Raw genomic sequence first — 5,242 nt, forward strand, 5'->3', positions numbered from 1 at the left:
ACACACACACACACACACACACACACACATACACACACACGCACACACACACACACACACGGATTGCCCCACGCTCTCCTTGTTCTGCCTGTTATTACCTCATCCTCGCCTGCATGGTTCCCTTAGCTGTCCATCAAAGATGCAGAATCCACGCCCCATGGCCACTATCACCAGAGCTCTAGAGCTTTCACGCCCTCTGCTGGTCCAAAACCTCAAGTGTAGGTCAAAGGCCACACACTTGTGACCACTTGAGAGCCAGTGCCAAGGGTTCTCTCCATTTACACAGAGAGAAAAGAAGTTCTTGTCCAATTTCTCTATTATTAGGAGACATAAGATAGACTGATTCATCCTGCAGTGTCTATGTGAATTAAAACTATGAGACAGCAGAACAAACACAAGCTAGACTCGCTCATTTTGATCATCAATGGCTAGAGAGGAAAGTAATATAAAGTACGTTCTGACTAAAGGGGATTGAAGACTGTATTGCACATTATTGCTGGGCATGGTACCTCACACTTGCAACTTCCACACTTGAGAAGCAAGAAGATGGAGCATTTCATGCCACATATTCAGACCATGTCTCCAAAAGAATTAAGTTAAACATTTTAAAGAGAATTACATATTAACCTTGTCGGGAAACACACACTTTGTTTCTCCGTGGGCAGAACTGCACGAACAATGAATCCATTCTGACAAGGTGAAGCTGGAATTTGGAGGAATTTTCATATTAGTAATGAGATTATGGATCTTTGTTGGAATGGCTTTTCCAGAGTTTCATGTTGTCTTTTTATGTTTGAGGAGACAATCAGAAAACTGCTCCAAAGCAGATAAACTAAGAATTTCCAGGTAGAGGAAGCTTAAACTAGGGAAAGGTGGGGGTGGGTATTAAGAAATGTTTAACTGTCTGCTTACAGGACAAACAAGAAGCAGAAAGAAATAACCTTCCTGTCCTGTCCATTCTCATTTGCACTCGGTCTTCTTGTGTCTACCAGGATAACACGGCGAGGTATTATAGTAGAATTGAAATGAATGACAACACAGGAAAGCATTTGCAGCCTGGGTAACTTGCTAGAAGCAGTGAACATGCAGACAGGTTTATATTAGTAATTAGTTGTACTAGTTAATACTGATTGTTAACTCGACAGGATTTAGCATCACCCAAGAGACAAACTTGCCAACATGCCTCAAGGACTTATCTAGAATCAGTTAACTAAGGTGGGAATAACCACCTTAGCCTCCAGCAGCACCATTCCGTGGACTTCATTTCCCAACCGAGTAAAGGGAAAGTGGCCTTCTTGTGCCCGTCACCTTTTCTCATTGCTTGTCACACTGTGACCAGCTCCATCATTACTTCCCTGATATCATGAACTGTGTTCTCAACTAAGAATCAAACAGTAGCGTTTCCCCACTTGTTTCAGATAGTTTAACACAGTAACCAGACAAGCAACTAACACATCAAGTGTAGTTGCAAAGGTATCTAGTTTAATAAACCCCACTAACTTATAGTTCATAAAAACCAATATGCAAATAATAATTTATAATTCTAAGCTGACAATAATTATGTATGTATCAACATCTTAAAACTAGCTTCAAGTATATCCCAACCTTAGCTAGTCTGGGTTACAGACTTCCTAAAATTCAAACAACATCTCATTTGAATGTCCAAACTATATCACTAAAATAGTGTCTTTTGTCGATACATGATATAAACTCAACATGTTGTGATTTGGAGTTATGGTGGTCATAATGAAACCTCTCTGAGATTTAATGGGATAAAGTCAGGTTTGAAGCCAGGTGGTGCTTTTTAAAATGTTATCATTGCTCCCACAAGTTTTAATTACTTAAAATATTTTAACTTTTTTCCATGGAGTATTCAGAGCAAAACTTCACGTTTCCCAGTCAGCCATCGCTATGTTATAAACCACTCTGAAATCAGTGGCTAAAAACAGCAGCAAGCATTTCCTTTGCACCAAATCTGCAGTTGGAGGAAGGCTTCTGAACACACTGTCTGGCTCACACAGCATTAGCTGCAGGCAGCTGGAAATGAGATCGCTGGGTTGGAGTCAAGAAGGCTTGCTTACTGTCCTCTAATAACTCAGGCAGAGTTTTCTGACCAAGGACTTAAGCAACACTCATGCCACCCTTGTTGCAAGGAAGCTGGCTTCCAGCTAAGTGAGACCCAAGACAAAAAAAAAAAAAAAAAAAAAAAAAAAAAAAAAAAAAAAAAATGCCGAATAGAAGCTGAATTACCATTTATTTAAAATTTGTTTGAAAATCATGGTAAATCACCCTTGGTTGAAAAGGCTGAGATTCATGTATCTCCTTTTCCCTTACTATCTGATTATAACCATTCAATGGTTGCAAAACTACAATATACATTATTACTGATACTGGCACAAAATTAAAATCCAGAAGTTACTATCACGATCCTTTATTGATCTATCCTTGTGCTATCTTTTGGTTTACATGCAATATGCATCTATAGAAAAGATGCCTCATGCTGACTTCCTCCTGTTCACTTGTCTAACCACACCCACTTCCTCCTCACTGTCATACTGTGATTGTCACCAGCACATTCTCCATACTCATTTTGTAGTTTTCAAAAAAACCATTTCATTTTATTCATTTTAATTGTGTGTGTGTGTCTGTGTGTGTGTGTCTGTGTGTGTGTGTCTGTGTGTGTGTCTGTGTGTGTGTCTGTGTGTGTGTCTCTGTGTGTCTGTGTGTGTGTCTGTGTGTGTGTGTCTGTGTGTTTGTTTCTGTGTGTCTCTGTGTGTGTGTGTCTGTGTGTGTGTGTCTGTGTGTGTGTATCTGTGTGTGTGTGTCTCTGTCTGTGTGTGTCTCTGTGTGTGTGTGTGTCTGTGTGTTTGTATCTGTGTGTCTCTGTGTGTGTGTGTCTGTGTGTGTGTGTGTGTCTGTGTGTGTGTGTCTGTGTGTGTGTGTCTGTGTTTGTGTATCTGTGTGTGTGTGTCTGTGTGTGTGTGTCTGTGTGTCTGTATACATGGATGCAGATGTCTGAGAAGTCTTGAGGTATCTGGTCCCCAGAAGTTGGAGTTACAGACAGTTGTGAAACACCTGTTACAGGTGCTGGAAACTGAAGTCAGGTCATCAGAAGGACCAGCAAGTATTCTTAGCCATCTCTCCTGATGTTGATTTTGTGTTCTGTTTTGTTTTTTAAAAATGTTATATACATGGAGACATGAGCACCTACTTTGCAAGGAGTTGGATTTGTGCACTAAGCACAATTTATTTATTTGAGTTATGCTTTATCAGCTATGTACCTTTCATTGCCAAATACTGCTTAGTTTTACGAGTATGCCAGGTTGTTTTTCTGTTTACCCATTGAAGAACTATGAATTGTTTTGGGTTTAGGCTACTATGAATAAAAGTTCTATGAACAGTCTCAAGCAGGATCTTTAGTGAACATTAAGCTCCATTTCTCCATCATAAATAACCAAGATTATAGCTTGTAAGATACTAAGGTAGTTTTCATATTTTTTAACACAGCTTTCAATTTGTATTTTCTCTTTTTTATATACATTTTTAAGATTTATTTATGCCGGGCAGTGGTGGTGCACGCCTTTAATCCCAGCACTTGGGAGGCAGAAGCAGGTGGATTTCTAAGTTCGAGGCCAGCCTGGTCTACAGAGTGAGTTCGAGGACAGCCAGGGCTACACAGAGAAATCCTGTCTTCAAAAAACCAAAAAAAAAAAAAAAAAAAAAGGATTTATTTATTTATTATATATAAATGCACTGTAGCTGTCTTCAGACACCAGAAGAGGGCATCTGATCTCATTACAAATGGTTATGAGCACCATGTGGTTGCTGGGATTTGAACTCAGGACCTTCGGAAGAGCAGTCAGTGCTCTTAACCACTGAGCCATCTCTCCAGCCCCCTTTATTTTCTCTTAACATATTTGTCATCACATCCTCACCAGTACCATTTACTGGCAGTGTGTTTTGTTTTAGCTTTTCTGATAGTTTTTAACAGCTCCCTGTGTGGCTATTTATCATCTGTATAATCTCTTCGATGAAATGTCTGTTCATGTCTCTGGCTTAAAAATACTTATCAAACTGTAACTTATATTCTGCATGCTTTATGAAGTCCTTTCCAAAGTGAAGGTACTACTTAAGTTTTCCAACACACAACAGAGGACTGCTGGGTCTGGGTTTCATCAGAGAAGATACACCTAATCCTCAAAAGACTTAAGGCCCCAGGGAGTTTAGAGGTCTCGTGGGGAGGGGGTGGGAGTGGAGGGGGTGGGGGTGGGGACATCCTAGTGGAGACAGGGGGTGGGGAGGAGAAAGTATGGGATGTGGAACAGTCAGAAGGTGGACTAGGAGGGAATAAAATCTGGAGTCTAAAATAAATAAATAGAAGATTTTTTAAAAATTATAGTAGCTGTGGGTGTTTCATTTAGATTCTCTTTGTTAAAGAGAAGTTTTCTCTAGTCTGAGGATTTTAAAACCATAAACAGATAAGGAGTTTTATAATATACCTTTTGGATTTATGAATAGAATCATGTGATTTTTCTTTGATATGATTGCTTTTCAAATAATAAAGTGTAGAATTGCTTGGTTAGGATAAAACCTATTTAGTCACAGTGTGTAATTTAAAAAAAATTGCTGAGTTCTGTTTAGTATTTTACTAAAGATTTGGGGACATGTATTTATGAGAGATATTTTTCTGAAAATTTTCATTTCATTTCTTTTTTCTTCTTTGTGCTGTCTTTGAATGGGTTTTGAAATCCAAGTAATATAAGCTTCATTACACAAATTGGGGTATCCTCTATGATATTTTAATTCCTGGAAGAGCTGTGTGATTTCCCTAAAATATCTAGGTGTGGATATTACTCTTCAGAAATATTTTAGTTTTGAGTTAAATTTTTAGTTGTTAAAGGGTAATTTAAGGAGTTGTTTGGCTTGCATGTTTTAACGACTTTGTTCATTTCTACAAGGTTGTCGAATGTATTGTGTGGAGTTGTTCACAGCCCTTGTTATGTATATGCTGTCTTCTGTGTCTATCCTGATCTTCCATTTCACTCATGATAGTGTAATGAAAATTCACCTGTCTCTCTTAACATTTTCACTTTATTACTATCACTATCCTCATCATCATCAATAGTAGTAGTAAATTCTTTATATATCCATTTTGTCATTCTCTTTTTTAAGTGCTCTCTTCTCTCTCTTTCTCTCTCTCTCTCTCCCTCTCCTTCTCTCTCTCTCTCTCTCTCTCTCTCTC

At 38.6% G+C, this 5,242-nt stretch overlaps 1 protein-coding gene across 1 annotated transcript in view; it reads right to left on the reverse strand.

Moving 5' to 3' along the window:
• The window catches only part of Dtx4 (deltex E3 ubiquitin ligase 4), a 35,800-nt gene extending 35,623 nt beyond the window's left edge, over positions 1 to 177 (reverse strand). Inside the window, exon 1 of the mRNA XM_031389800.1 lies at positions 99 to 177. The gene's annotated coding sequence lies outside the window, so the exon portion shown is untranslated. The remainder of the gene's footprint in view (positions 1 to 98) is intronic.
• Positions 178 to 5,242: the final 5,065 nt, after the last annotated feature.

This window comes from Mastomys coucha, unplaced genomic scaffold, assembly GCF_008632895.1.
Source record: "Mastomys coucha isolate ucsf_1 unplaced genomic scaffold, UCSF_Mcou_1 pScaffold21, whole genome shotgun sequence".
In the NCBI taxonomy this organism is placed as follows: domain Eukaryota; kingdom Metazoa; phylum Chordata; class Mammalia; order Rodentia; family Muridae; genus Mastomys; species Mastomys coucha.